Source organism: Arachis hypogaea, chromosome 18 (genome assembly GCF_003086295.3).
Source record: "Arachis hypogaea cultivar Tifrunner chromosome 18, arahy.Tifrunner.gnm2.J5K5, whole genome shotgun sequence".
NCBI lineage: Eukaryota > Viridiplantae > Streptophyta > Magnoliopsida > Fabales > Fabaceae > Arachis > Arachis hypogaea.
The window spans coordinates 60,623,872-60,640,253 of NC_092053.1; the positions used below are offsets into that span (position 1 = coordinate 60,623,872).

The 16,382-nt window shown below is 40.1% G+C and overlaps 1 non-coding gene across 1 annotated transcript; it reads left to right on the forward strand.

The window, feature by feature from the left end:
• The first annotated feature begins 15,310 nt into the window (after positions 1 to 15,310).
• On the forward strand, positions 15,311 to 15,418 carry LOC112773653 (small nucleolar RNA R71). Its single transcript, XR_003188192.1, has one exon. It is a non-coding gene; the product is annotated as a small nucleolar RNA R71 (small nucleolar RNA).
• The last annotated feature ends 964 nt before the right edge of the window (positions 15,419 to 16,382 follow it).

Below are 16,382 nucleotides of genomic sequence, written 5' to 3' on the forward strand. Positions count from 1 at the left end.
CAGGAGAGGAATCAGGAGGAACCAAGCCCACCAGAACACACCTCAGCTGAAGGGGTAGTAGAAATAGAAGAGGTTGAAGAGGAAGAGGACATACAGGACATAGCTGAAGAAGAAATAGCTCAACCACAGGAGGAAGCACTAAAAGGCGCAAACACCACAGAAAACACTACTCCTATTCCATTTCCACAACTTGCAAGGAAGCCCAGGAAGCAGCTGGAACCCGACCCCAAAATGGTAGAAATATTCAAAAAGGTTGAGGTAACTGTTCCTCTTTTTGATGTTATTCAACAGGTACCTAAATATGCAAAGTTTCTAAAAGACTTATGTATCCATAAAGACAAAATTAATGAATTAGAAACTATTCCTTTAGGTAGTTCTATATCTGCTTTAATGGGAGGATTACCTGAAAAATGTAGTGATCCAGGTCCTTGTATAGTTAGCTGTACTATTGGTGGTGTAGTAATTTATGATTGCATGTGTGATTTAGGAGCATGTGTCAGTATAATGCCTTTGTCTATATATGATATTTTGAGGCTCCCTCCCTTAAAAAGGTCGGCAGCTCGTTTTGTGTTAGCAGATAAAAGCATTATTACAGTGGCTGGAGTTGCTGAAGATGTTTTGGTGAACATTAAAGGGCTTACATTTCCCACTGATTTTTATATCTTGGAGATGCCCCATAATGATTCAGATAAGCCATCATCAATCCTACTCAGAAGACCATTCCTGAAGACATCAAAATTCAAATTGGATGCTTTTTTAGGAACATACTCCTTTGAAATAGATGGCCGCATAGTAATCTTCAATCTGAATGGAGTCATTGACAACCCCCCAGAAGATTGTTCTATCTTCCAGTGTGATGTCATAGATGAAAGTGTAGCTAAAGTTCACAAGGAAGAGTTTGAAGAGAGGCATACTGGACAAGGTCCAAGTGTGGAGACCCTTTTAATTGACAATGAGGGCACTTCGCCATTTTCACAAGCCCCAGATAATCCAGAGCCTGCTCATGATCAGAAGTTAGAATTGAAACCCCTCCTTCCGCATCTCAAATATGCTTATCTCGAAGATGAGCAGAGGTTTCCAGTTATCATTGCAAGGGAACTTACTTCTCAACAAGAAGAGCAGTTACTTGATGTGCTGAGGAAGCATAAGAAGGCAATCGGGTGGAGCTTAGTAGACATAGTAGGCATCAACCCTCAAGTATGTGAGCACAGAATATTTTTAGAAGAGGGAGCAAGACCTGTCCGTCAACCCCAAAGAAGATTGAATCCCACCATCTTGGAAGTTGTCAAAAAGGAAGTGACCAGACTATTGGAAGCAGGTATCATATATCCCATTTCAGACAGTGAATGGGTAAGTGATGAGAGAACTTTTGCGTGGTCTAGAAATTTGCGGATATATCCTCGTTGCAAGTATAGTTTCTAAAACTTCAAAAGTCCTTTCATACAAACGTTTTGGGTGTCACAAGTAACAAACCCCTTTAAAAATTGTTAACCGAGTATTCAAACCTCGGGTCATCTTCTCAAGGAACTGCAAGGAAGTATGTTCTTATTACTGGTTATGGAGGTTGTAAAATCGGGGTTGAGAGTGAAGAGTAGATATGACAAATAATTTAAATGGCAATTAAAATAAATAAATACTGTAAAGCAATCTTTTGACAAGGTAAGAGAAATTGGAAGTCCAACTTAGTTATCTCTCTCAACAATAATGAAAGTTGAATCTAAATTCCACTTAGTTAACCTTTACTAAAGTAAAGGAAAGTCAAGGGACTAATTAGTTTGACCTTCGAATCCTATTTATTTTCCTAAGAAAAAGTTGGGATTATTGAAGTTCAGTTCAATTATCAAGATAACGATTATCAATTATGCTGAGTTTAATAATGTTGAGTTACTGATTTCTTAACCAAGATCAAAAGTGAAAAAGTTAAATTGTTGGAATAAAAATGTCCTTAGATAGGAAGCAATGGTAACACAAATTAAGGAGAAAGCAATCAATAACTAAAATACCTCAAATAATCATTAATTCAAATCATAACATGGGAAGGATTCATAAGTCAAGTTGGCAACATTTATAGGTACGAATAAAAGCTTTAAAGTAAATATTAAACCTGGATCGAGAGTCACTCTTACAAACTAAGAGAAGTCCTAAATCCTAATCCTAATCCTAAGAGAGAGAGGAGAGAACCTCTCTCAAACTAAATCTAAATCATGGAAAGTGAAAATTGGCGAGCTCCCCCTGAATGGATGCGTTCCCCCACTTTGTAACCTCTGGTCTATGCCTTCTGGACTTGGATTTGGGCCAAAAAGGGCTTCAGAATTCGCTATGAGCGTTTTCTGCAATTTCTGGTGCGTGGCCTCTGTCACGCGTCCGCGTGCGTCACGCGGTCGCGTCAGTCATGCGACCGCGTCATGTGCGTTCTGCTTAAGGCGCACGGTCGCGTCAGTCATGCGACCGCGTCGCTCCTGATTCGCTGCTGGACAACGCGATCGCGTGGGTTCCAGTTTCTTCAGAAGCTCCGTTTTGTGCTTTCCTTCCATTTTTGTATGTTTCATTTTCCCTCCTTTAAGTCATTCTGCCTAGAAAATCTGAAACTACTCAACACACTAATCACGGCATCGAATGGAAATAAAGGTAATTAAAATAATTAATTTTAAAGCTTAGGAAACATGTTTTTCACATACATCACATAATAAGGATGGGAAAGTAAAACCATGCAATTAATATGAATAAGTGGGTGAAGGATTGAATAAATCACTCAAATTAAGCACAAAATATATCATAAAATATGGGTTTATCAGTAAGCCCAGTACAAGTGGTGCCCAAGAAGTCTGGAGTCACTACAGTGAAGAATGAGCATGGAGAGCTCATAGCAACTAGATTTCAGAATGCTTGGAGAGTCTACATTGATTACAGGCGTCTCAACCAAGCTACCCATAAGGATCACTACCCACTTCCATTCATTGATCAAATGCTGGATCGCCTGTCAGGTAAATCACATTATTGCTTTTTAGATGGTTACACAGGTTATTTCCATATTCATATAGCACCTGAGGATCAGGAAAAGGCTACTTTTACATGTCCTTTTGGGACTTATGCTTACAAGAGAATGCCCTTTGGCTTGTGCAATGCACCAGCTACTTTCCAAAGGTGCATGATGAGTCTTTTCTCTGATCTTATTGAGGACTGTATGGAAGTTTTTATGGACGATTTTAGCGTTTATGGTGATTCTTTTAGCCTTTGCTTAGATGGATTATCTAGAGTATTAGATAGATGTGTTACTACAAATCTTGTATTAAATTTCGAAAAATGTCACTTTATGGTAAAACAAGGAATTGTATTAGGACATGTGGTATCTAATAATGGCATTTCTGTAGACCCAACAAAGGTGAATGTTATTTCTAGTTTACCTTACCCCTCTTCTGTGAGGGAAGTCCGTTCGTTCCTTGGCCATGCAGGTTTTTACAGGAAATTTATTAAGGACTTTAGTAAGGTCGCACTTCCCTTATCCAGATTACTGCAGAAGGATATTAAGTTCGAGTTCAGTGAGGATTGCAAACAAGCATTTGATAAGCTGAAGATTGCTCTGAATCAAGCTCCAATTGTGAGAGGCCCAGACTGGAGCCAGCCATTTGAAATCATGTGCGATGCTTCCAACCATGCAGTAGGAGCAGTGCTGGCTCAGCGTGAAGGTAAGGATCCTTTCGTTATTGCTTATGCGTCTAAGACTTTAGACAATGCCCAGTCCAACTATACTACTACTGAGAAAGAGCTTCTTGCTATTGTTTTTGCTCTGGATAAATTCCGAGATTATTTACTTGGTACTAGAGTAGTAGTATATTCGGACCATGCAACTTTAAAGTATCTATTAGCTAAAAAGGAGTCCAAACCAAGACTTATACGTTGGATACTGCTGTTACAAGAATTTGATTTAGAAATAAAGGATAGGAGTGGTAATCAGAATTTAGTGGCAGACCACTTGAGTCGCCTTGAGCATATTAAGGATGATTCTACTCCTATAGATGATAATTTTCCTTTTGATAACCTGCAAGCAGTATCTGAGGTAGTCCCTTGGTATGCACTTGTTGCTAATTATTTAGTTAGCCGCACATTTCCTCCAAATTTTTCTAAGCATCAAAGAGACAAGCTGAAAAGCGAGTCTAAATATTATATATGGGATGACCCATATTTATGGAGATGTGGCGCTGATCAAGTAATTAGACGTTGTGTGCCTCAATCAGAATTCCAGTCCATTTTAGAGGCCTGTCACTCATCTGAGAGTGGAGGACATTTTGGCCCTCAAAGAACAGCTAGAAAGATCTTAGACTGTGGATTCTGGTGGCCTACTCTTTTTAGAGACGCTGCTGAGTTTTGTAAATCTTGTCCCCCATGCCAGAAATTTAGCAATATATCCAGGAGAGATGAGATGCCTCAACAAATTATGCTTTTCTGTGAAATTTTTTATGTTTGGGGCATTGACTTCATGGGTCCATTTCCAAATTCTAATGGATATTTTTATATATTGTTAGCTGTGGATTATGTTTCCAAATGGGTGGAAGCAATTCCTACCCGCACTGATGATGCTAACACTGTTGTTTCCTTTGTGAGAAACCATATTATATGTCGCTTCGGATCACCACGAGCAATCGTGAGTGATTAAGGCACCCATTTTTGTAACAGGAGACTGATAGGATTAATGAAGAAGCATGGGATAATTCATAAAGTTGCAACAGCTTACCATCCCCAAACTAATGGGCAAGCCGAGGTGTCAAACAGAGAAATTAAGCGTATCTTGCAAAAGATAGTAAAGCTTCATAGAAAAGACTGGAGCACCAGGCTACAAGATGCACTCTGGGCATATAGAACAACATACAAGACACCCATTGGGATGAGTCCTTTCCGCTTGGTTTATGGAAAAGCTTGTCATCTCCCAGTTGAAGAAGAACACAGAGCTTTTTGGGCAGTTAAGGAGTGCAACATGGGAATTGAGAAAGCCGGAGCTGAAAGGAAGTTGCAACTGCAGGAACTAGAGAGCCTTCGCCTAGAAGCTTATGAAAACTCCAGAATATACAAGGAAAAGATGAAGGCTGTACATGATCAAAACATCAAGAAGAAAGAGTTCCAACCTGGGGATTTAGTCCTCCTTTACAAATCTCGACTGAGGCTCATGTCAGGTAAGTTGAGATCAAGATGGGAAGGTCCATACAGATTAGAGAAGGCCGAACCGTACGGAGTTTATCACCTAAGCCATCCCTCAAGCTCTGAACTCATTAAGGTTAATGGACAACGCCTGAAGCTATACCATGGCGAGAAGATGCAGAGAAACAAGGAGCTTGAGATCTTCCTCTTGGAAGATCCCCACATAGCAGAAAATTGAGCTAGTGGAGCGTCCAACTTACGGACGTTAAAGCAAAGTGCTAGGTGGGAGACAACTCACCATGGTATGATCGTTCTTTTCTTTATTTTTAGTTTTTCCTATTCAATAACTCTTCTCTTTCTTAGTACTTTCGTGCATCTGCATTTACATGTTTTTATTTTCAAAAAAAAAAATTTTCGCTACGCAACGCGATCGCATCAGCGACGCGTTTGCGTCGTAAGGAGAGTAAAGAAAATAAAGATGAACAGAAAGTCACGCTGGAGCGTGGCTGGAGGCGTGCCAATGGCACAAATCAACCCACGGGACCGCGTCGCTGACGCGTTCGCGTCGCATGGGAATCATGGCCTCCCACGCAACCGCGTGCCCCACACGGCCGCGTGCCCCTGAGTTTTCGACGTAAAAGGGTGCACAATGAAATATTGTGCGAGAGTGGTGCTGGATTGGTGCTGAAAGCACAATCCTTATCACGCGACCGCGTCGCCAACGCGGCCGCATCATCCGTTTTTTGACGCACACTCACGCGATCGCGTGACCCACGCGATCGCGCCACCCCAATTTTGGCAAATAAATTAATTTGAACAGAGAGTTGTGCTGGTGCGAGGCTGCACTCGCGCCAGAAGCATAACATGGGTCACGCGACCGCGTGACCGACGCGATCGCGTCACCATACTTGAAGCACATCCACGCGAACGCGTTCCCCACGCGGCCGCGTCGCATGCGTCGCACAGCTCAACCTAAAATTGCCACATATCTTATCTTTCTCTCCTCCAAATCCTAATTTTTCTTTTCCTTCCTTATTTCTTCTTTCTCCCTTCTTCCTTCTATCTCACCTATCACTCTCTCTCTCTCTCTCTCTCTCTCTCTCTCTCTCACCTCCATTACCAAGGTTCTATTTTCTTCTTCCTTCTTCTCTTTTCTATCATTATTATTATTTTATATGTTATTTTCTTTTTCTTTTCTTTTTCTTTTTATTATTCATATTTTCCTTCTTCTTCTTTTCCTTTTTACATGGTGTTAGAAATTTATTTGAGTCATTATCCCTCATTATGTGCTTGTGGATTGTTGCAATTTGTTTGACAATAATTATTTTTAAGGGATTGCTTGCATGTTCACCTTCATACTTTCTATATCTTATTTACCATGCATGCCATGTGTTTGTGAAAAAGCCCATATAGCATTATGCACTTTTCTACATTACTTTACTCTACTATTCAATGCTTGCTTTTCACAAATTCTCTTTACTATTGTTTTAATTGAATTTAATTGTCAATACAAACATTTTGGCTTGTTACAACTGATGCTTGGTCTATGCTACTCATGCCCTTTTCTGGCATGCCAATAAACACCTTGCATCCACTTATCTTTCAATGCACTGACTATTTTTCATTGTTGGCTTTTCACATGTACTCGAGAGCATGTGTTAATGTCAACTACATCCTAATGTGCATCCATCACCACTCTTCTGTTCTCTTCCTTGCTATATATCTATTTGAATTTAATTTACTTTCTCCTATTTTTTTAGGATGGCCACCAAGAAAGGAAAGGAGAAAGCAACTCCTAAACCCCCAGCAAGAAGAGGCACTAAAAGAGCATCAGTGGCAGAGCCGTCTTCAACTGCAGTCAAGCCCTCAACAAAAAGAGTTAAGAGGATAATAAAGGTTGATGACAAAGAGAAAGCCTTTCCAGCAAAGGAAACTGCGCAATTTCTCAATCGCTACTGTGAGCAGATGTTCCCTATCCTGGCAGAAAGGAATTATAACAATGAATACCTTCTTATCCTCCCATCCAATATTCCTACCTTTGTTGAGCCGCAAATTGAACGAAGACAATGGGGTTTCCTACGGAGACAGCCAAGGCAGGTCAATCATTCTTGGGTAGTTGAGTTCTACTCTAACTTCTAGATGCCAACCCTGCAGTCTGTTTATGTCCGGCAGAAGCAAGTCCCCATTACAGAAATGGCCATTCAGCAAGCTCTGAGTCTTCCCCCTATTCCAGAAGGAATGGACGCCTTCCAAGAAGCCACACTTAAGCGCCAGATGTACCAATTTGACTGGGACTCCGTTCTCGGAGTTATCGCATTACCTGGCAGCCGTTGGATCTACGGATACCACCGTACCCGCCCTAAGGGAATCTTGGCTTCAGCACTTACCTTGGAGGCTCGCGTATGGGCACAGATCATGTCCCATTACGTCTTTCCGAGCACTCATGAGTCCTCCTTCACTGCGGCCATGGCTGTTCTACTATGGTGCATCCTTTCAGACCAACCTCTGAATCTCTCAAGACATATCCGGAATGCTATGGAACACGTACAAATTGCGGGTAACTTACCTTTCCCCGCCTTGGTCTCAGATCTTGTCTCAGCCGCCGGAGTCTCCTACAGAGCTGGAGACACCAAAGCCGTGCTTCCATGGGATGATCAGTATGTCCCTAACGGAAAATACCTCAGACTCCCAGCAGCCACTACAAGCCTTCCTACTACTCCAGTTAAAGATAATCTTTCTTCAACACCACAAGCACCTACAACTGATGAATTGCTCCAGCAAATAATCAAGAGGTTGGATCGGCAAGAACACAAAGCTAAGTTGAGAGAGCGCCGTAACAACCGAAGATTCAAACACCTCAGGGAGCTACTTAGAGGAGATCGCAAAGACTCAGACACCCCGGAATCCACTTGTTTTACTAGCACAGAGAGCCATGACGGTCCCGATGGTGGAGATACTGCTACCAGTCCACCCTTGTTCCTGACAGACGGCACCGAGGACGGTGCAGAGCCTTAAGTGTGGGGAGGTCGGTCAGTACCTAACTTTCGGAGGTAATTTCTCTTCTCTAGCACCAATAATTAGGATATTTTAGTTAGATTTTCTTTCTTTTATAGAATAGAATAAATTGCATAGGTTAGGATAGTTGCATGCATGCTCTACTTGATTGAAAAGACAATAAGTTTCTTTTAAGACTCTATCTTTGGAACAAAATTTCACTAATTTTTCAAAATTTTTATGATAAATTTGCTTGAGTTGTATTTGGAACATGACATTCGAGCTAAAGAACACACAACCTGTGAAAGATTTGAGCCTTTATGTATGGTTACATTATTTAAATATAATTATTTCATTCTTGTGTGTTTACTTCTCTATGATTGTAATCTATATTTTGTTTTATCTTATATGTCCAATATTTATTATATTTGCATGCTTGCACATGATTGAGGCCATTATTTGTTTAAACTCACTTATCCAAATTAAACCTACCCTTTTCAATTACCTTTGTTAACCACTTTGAGCCTTTAAATCCCATTTGTTCTATATTTTACCACATTACTAACCTTAAGCTGAAAAACAATTGTATATCCCAAATTGAATCTTTGGTTAGCTTAAGATAGAATTGTGTGTGCTAGTTAAGTATGGGAAATTGTGGGAACAAAAGTTGTTAAGGGAATATGTCATGAGAATTTAATGGGAATTTGGATACCTACTCATGTGAAACTATAAGAATTAAAAATCTATGTGCATTGATAAGCTATATTTCTTTCAATTTAAAAATAAATAAATAAATAAATAAGGGGACAAAATTACCCCAATGTTAAATTCAGAACTCAAAGATCAATGCACATATGATAGAATCAAATACAAAGTTGATACATGAGTATGGATTGAAAAAGGGAATTCTGGGTAGCTAGGTATGAACTTTAAGATTACATTAAAAATATATAGGTTGGGTTGAAACTTGGGTTAATTAAAGATTCAATTTATCGGCTCACTTAACCATATGTATACCCCTACCTGTACCTTGGCCCCATTACAACCTTGAAAAGACCTCATGATGTTTGCATTGGTATATTAACTGTTGTTGATTGGTTAGGAGAAAAACAAAAGTTAGAAAGCATGATTAGAGAAGGATAGAGTGATTACCCTATACACTAGAGATTAGAGCGTACATACATTATCAGTGAGGGTTCAATGCTTGAATTTTCATGTTCCCTGCTTTCATGAGCTATCTTCTTGCACTTTTATCTGTTTTATTGTATAATGATAGAATTAGTGGAATTTGATTTGTAATTGTTTTGAAGAGCTTATTTACTTTTGATCAAGTGGGCAAGAATCATATAGTTGCATTTATTTATATATATAGGATTACATTGCATTTCATGAGTTTCTACATGTTCATACTTATTTACTTGTCTCCTTCAATTAAGCATGAGGACATGCTAATGTTTAAGTGTGAGGAGGTTGATAAACCACTATTTTATGGTTTATATTGTGTTTAATTGTGTGGTTTTATCATGATCCTTACTGGTGCACGAAATTGTGATGTCCAGGCTCGAACAATCCCTGGCAACGTGAGCAACTTGGTACGCGTAATCGTGATTACACTTTAATTATGTAAAATTCATGGCTCTTTCTTTTCCTGGCAATGGCGCCAAGAACATGGTGCCAATACCATGGTTCACAACTTCGATACAACTAACCAGCAAGTGCACTGGGTCGTCCAAGTAATACCTTACGTGATTAAGGGTCGAATCCTACGGAGATTGTTGGTATGAAGCAAGCTATGGTCACCTTGCAAATCTCAGTTAGGCAGATATAAATTGATAATGGTGTTTTCGAATAATAATTAATAGAATAGGGATAGAAATACTTATGTAATTCATTGGTGAGAATTTCAGATAAGCGAATGGAGATGCTTTCATTCCTCTGAACCTCTGCTTTCCTGCTATCTTCATCCAATCAGTCTTACTCCTTTCCATGGCTGGCTTTATGCAAGGGCATCACCGTTGTCAGTGGCTACATCCCCTCCTCTCAATGAAAAATATGCTCACATGCTCTGTCACAGCACGGCTAATCATCTGTCGGTTCTCGATCATGCTGGAATAGGATTCACCCTCCTTTTGCGTCTGTCACTAACGCCCAACAATCGCGAGTTTGAAGCTCGTCACAGTCATTCAATCATTGAATCCTACTCGGAATACCACAGACAAGGTTTAGACTTTCCGGATTCTCTTGAATGCCGCCATCATTCTAGCTTACGCCACGAAGATTCCGGTTAAGAGATCTAAGAGATATTCATTCTAGCTTATTTCATGTAGAACGGAAGTGTTTGTCAGGCACGTGTTCATAGGGGAGAATGGTGATGAGCGTCACACATAATCATCACCTTCATCACGTTCTTGGGTGCGAATGGATATCTTAGAAGCGAAATAAGATGAATTGAATAGAAAACAGTAGTACTTTGCATTAATCTTTGAGGAACAGCAGAGCTCCACACCTTAATCTATGGAGTGTAGAAACTCTACCGTATGAAAATACATAAGTGAAAGGTCCAGGCATGGCCGAGATTGCCAGCCCCCAAAACGTGATCACAGGATCAAAATATAATCCAGGATCCAGGATGGTCCAAAGGACGTCTAATACAATAGTGAAAGGTCCTATTTATAATAAACTAGCTACTAGGGTTTACATGAGTAAGTAATTGATGCATAAATCCACTTCCGGGGCCCACTTGGTGTGTGTTTGGGCTGAGCTTGAGTGTTGCACGTGTAGAGGTCCTTCTTGGAGTTGAACATCAGTTTTTGTGCCAGTTTGGGCGTTCAACTCTGGTTTTGGCTCCTTTTCTGGCGCTGGACGCCAGATTTGGGCAGAAAGCTGGCGTTGAACGCCAGTTTACGTCATCTATTCTTGGCCAAAGTATAAACTATTATATATTGATGGAAAGCCCTGGATGTCTACTTTCCAACGCAATTAGAAGCGCGCCATTTCGAGTTCTGTAGCTCCAGAAAATCCACTTTGAGTGCAGGGAGGTCAGAATCCAACAGCATCAGCAGTCCTTCTTCAACCTCGGAATCTGATTTTTACTCAAGTCCCTCAATTTTAGCCAGAAAATACCTGAAATCACAGAAAAACACAAACTCATAGTAAAGTCCAGAAATGTGAATTTAACATAAAAACTAATGAAAACATCCCTAAAAGTAACTAGATCCTACTAAAAACATACTAAAAACAATGTCAAAAAGCGTATAAATTATCCGCTCATCACAACACCAAACTTAAATTGTTGCTTGTCCCCAAGCAACTGAAAATCAAATAGGATAAAAAGAAGAGAATATACTATAAATTCCAAATTATCAATGAAACATAGCTCCAATCAAATGAGCGGGACTTATAGCTTTTTGCCTCTTGAATAGTTTTGGCATCTCACTTTATCCATTGAAGTTCAGAATGATTGGCTTCTATAGGAACTCGGAGTTCAGATAGTGTTATTGACTCTCCTAGTTCAGTATGATGATTCTTGAACACAGCTTCTTTATGAGTCTTGGCCGTGGCCCTAAGCACTTTGTTTTCCAGTATTACCACCGGATACATAAATGCCACAGACACATAACTGGGTGAACCTTTTCAGATTGTGACTCAGCTTTGCTAAAGTCCCCAATTAGAGGTGTCCAGGGTTCTTAAGCACACTCTTTTTTTGCTTTGGACCTTGACTTTAACCGCTCAGTCTCAAGTTTTCACTTGACACCTACACGCCACAAGCACATGGTTAGGGACAGCTTGGTTTAGCCGCTTAGACCAGGATTTTATTCCTTTAGGCCCTCCTATCCACTGATGCTCAAAGCCTTGGGATCCTTTTTATTTCCCTTGCCTTTTGGTTTTAAGGGTTATTGGCTTTTTGCTCTTGCCTCTTGGTTTTAAGAGCTTTTGGCTTTTTCTGCTTGCTTTTTTTTTCTTTCTATAGTTTTATTTTATTTTTCGCCTATTTTTTTTTTCTGCAAGCTTTGTTCTTTGCTGCTTTTTCTTGCTTCAAGAATCATTTTTATGATTTTTCAGATTATCAAATAACATGTCTCCTAGTCATCATTCTTTCAAGAGCCAACATATTTAACATTCTTAAACAACAACTTCAAAAGACATATGCACTGTTCAAGCATTCATTCAGAAAACAAGAAGCATTGTCACCACATCAATATAATTAAACTAAGTTCAAGGATAAATTCAAAACTCATGTACTTCTTGTTCTTTTGAATTAAAACATTTTTCATTTAAGAGAGGTGATGGATTCATAGGACATTCATAACTTTAAGACATAGTTACTACTACTAATGATCATGTAATGAGGACACAAACATAGATGAGCACATAACATAGAAAACAAAAAACAGAAGAAAATAAGAACAAGGAATGAATCCACCTTAGTGATGGTGGCGTTTCCTTCTTGAGGAACCAATGATGTCCTTGAGCTCTTCTATGTCTCTTTCTTGTCTTTGTTGCTCCTCCCTCATTGCTTTTAGATCTTCTCTGATTTCATGAAGGATGATGGAGTGCTCTTGATGTTCCACCCTTAGTTGCTTCCAATAATTGTGTGGAAAAAAATGTATCCCCTGAGGTATCTCAGGGATCTCTTGATTTGCAGTCAAATATTCTACCACTGAGCTATAGACCCTTGATGGAAGCTTTTGTCTTCCCTTTCCTCTTTCTAGAGGTTTCTCTGGCCTTAGGTGCCATCAATGGTTATGGAAAAAACAAAAAAGCTATGCTTTTACCACACCAAACTTAGAATGTTGCTCGCCCTCGAGCAAAAGAAGAAAGAATAGAAGAATAAGAAGAAGATATGGAGGAGATGGATGGGAGTGTGTATTCGGCCATATGGGTGGGATTGGGTGAGAGAGAGATGTTGAATTTTGAAGGTAGTGGGTGTATGGATGTGAGTGGTAAATGGAAAACAGAAGGGATGATCATGAATGGAAAGAGAGATGATGAGGTAGGTGGGGATCCTGTGGGGTCCACAGATCCTGAGATGATCCTGTGGGATCCACAGATCCTGAGGTGTCAAGGCATTTACATCCCTGCACCAATTTAGGCATGTAAAATGCCCTTGCACACAACTCTGGGCGTTCAGCGCCAGGTTGGTGCCCATTTTGGGCGTTCAACGCCCATTTGCTGCCATTTCTGGTGTTGAATGCCAGAACCATGCTTGTTCTGGGCGTTCAGCGCCAGGATGCTGCCCATTCTGGGCGTTCAGCGCCAGAACCATGCTCTGTTCTGGCGTTTGAACGCCAGACAGATGCTCCTCCAGGGTGAGATTTTTCTTCTACTGTTTTTGATTCCGTTTTTGATTTTTTTGTTTATTTTGTGACTCCACATGATCATGAACCTACAAAGACATATAACTAAGAAAAATATAGTTAGATAAATAAAAATTGGGTTGCCTCCCAACAAGCGCTTCTTTAATGTCAATAGCTTGACAGTGGGCTTTCATGGAGCCTCACAGATATGCAGAGCATTGTTGAAACTCTCCAACACCAAACTTAGAGTTTGGATATGGGAGTTCAACACCAAACTTAGAGTTTGGTTGTGGCCTCCCAACACCAAACTTAGAGTTTGACTGTGGGGGCTTGGGTTGACTCTGCTTTGAGAGAAGCTTTTTCTGCTTCCTCTCCATGGTTGCAGAGGGAGATCCTTGAGTTTTAAACACAAGGGAGTCCTCATTCCATTGAAGGACTATTTCACCTCTGTCAACATCAATCACAGCTCTTACTGTGGCCAGGAAAGGTCTTCCTAGGATGATGGATTCATCCTCTTCCTTTCTAGTATCCAGGACTATGAAATCAGCAGGGATGTAAAGGCCTTCAACCTTTACTGACACATCCTCTACTTGTCCATAAGCCTGTTTTCTTGAACTGTCTGCCATCTCTAATGAGATTTTAGCAGCTTGCACCCCATAGATTCCCAGTTTCTCTATTACAGAGAGGGGCATGAGGTTTATTCCTGAACCAAGGTCACACAGAGCCTTAAAGATCATGGTGCCTATGGTACAGGGTATTATGAACTTTCCAGGATCCTGTCTCTTCTGAGGCAATGTCAGTTGATCCAGATCACTTAGCTCATTGATGAACAAGGGAGGTTCAACTTCCCAAGTATCAATGCCAACTAATTTGGCATTCAGCTTCATGATTGCACCAAGAAACTTGGCAGTTTGCTCTTCAGTAACATCCTCATTCTCTTCAGAAGAGGAATACTCATCAGAGCTCATGAAGGGCATAAAGAGGTTCAATGGAATCTCTATGGTCTCTAGATGAGCCTCAGAGTCCATTGGTTCCTCAGAGGGAAGCTCCTTATTGACCACTGGACGTCCCAGGAGGTCCTCCTCCTTAGGATTTGCGTTCTCCACTCCCCTTGTAGGTTCGGCCATGGTGCTTATGTCAATGGCCTTGCACTCTCCTTTTGGGTTCTCTTCTGTATTGCTTGGGAGAGTACTGGGAGGGATTTCAGTGATCCTTTTACTCAGCTGGCCCACTTGTGCTTCCAAATTTCTAATGGAAGACCTTGTTTCATTCATGAAGCTCACAGTGGCCTTGGATAGATCAGAGACTAGATTTGCTAAATTAGAAGCATTTTGTTCAGAGTTCTCTATCTGTTGCTGAGTGGATGATGGAAAAGGTTTATTATTGTTAAACCTGTTTCTTCCACCATTATTAAAGCCTTGTTGAGGCTTTTGATCCTTCCATGAGAAATTTGGATGATTTCTCCATGATGAGTTATAGGTGTTTCCATAAGGTTCACCTAAGTAATTCACCTCTGCTATTGCAGGGTTCTCAGGATCATAAGCTTCTTCTTCAGAAGATGCCTCTTGAGTACTGCTGGATGCAGCTTGCATTCCATGCAGACTCTGAGAGATCATATTGACTTGCTGAGTCAATATTTTATTCTGAGCCAATATGGCATTCAGAGTATCAACTTCAAGAACTCCCTTCTTCATAGGCGTCCCATTGCTCACAGGACTCCTTTCAGAAGTGTACATGAACTGGTTATTAGCAACCATGTCAATGAGTTCTTGAGCTTCTGCAGGCGTTTTCTTTAGGTGAATGAATCCACCTGCAGAAGTGTCCAGTGACATCTTTGATAGCTCAGATAAACCATCATAGAATATATCCAGGATGGTCCATTCTGAAAGCATGTCAGAAGGACACTTTTTGGTCAACTGTTTGTATCTTTCCCAAGCTTCATAGAGGGATTCACCTTCTTTCTGTCTGAAGGTTTGAACATCAGCTCTAAGCTTGCTCAGCTTTTGAGGAGGAAAGTACTTGGCTAAGAAAGCCGTGACCAGCTTATCCCAAGAGTTCAGGCTGTCTTTGGGTTGAGAATCCAACCATAATCTGGCTCTATCTCTTACAGCAAAAGGGAAAAGCATGAGCCTGTAGACTTCAGGATCTACTCCATTAGTCTTAACAGTATCACATATCTGTAAGAATTCAGTTAAGAACTAAAAAGGATCTTCAGATGGAAGTCCATGAAACTTGCAGTTCTGCTGCATCAGAGAAACTAATTGAGGTTTCAGCTCAAAGTTGTTTGCTCCAATGGCAGGAATGGAGATGCTTCTTCCATGTAAATTGGAATTAGGTGCAGTAAAGTCACCAAGCATCTTCCTTACATTATTATTATTTTCGGCTGCCATCTCCTCTTCCTGTTCGAAAATTTCTGAAAGGTTATTTCTGGATTGTTGCAATTTAGCTTCTCTTAATTTTCTCTTTAGAGTCCTTTCAGGTTCCGGATCTGCTTCAACAAGAATATTCTTGTCCTTGCTCCTGCTCATATGACAAAGAAGAGGGCACAGAAAAAAAAAATAATAATAATAATAGAGATCCTTTATACCACAGTATAGGGATCTTTGTGTGAGTAGAAGAAGAGGGGGAGACAAAGAATGTAATATAATGGAAGAAACACAACTGTGAGGAGGGTTGAGATGTGAGATGAGATGTTAGTAGATGAATAAATAAATAGAATAAGATGGGAGAGGAGGAATTTTCGAAAATAATTTTTGAAAAAGAGTTAGTGATTTTTGAAAATAGTTTTTGAAAAATGTTAGTAATTTTCGAAAATTAGATTTAAAAATTAAAAATTAAAATAATTAATAAATTAAAAAGAAATTTTGAAAAAGGGGGAAGATATTTTCGAAAATGAGAGAGAGAGTTAGTTAGGTAGTTTTGAAAAAGTTAAGAAACAAACAAAAAGTTAGTTAGTTA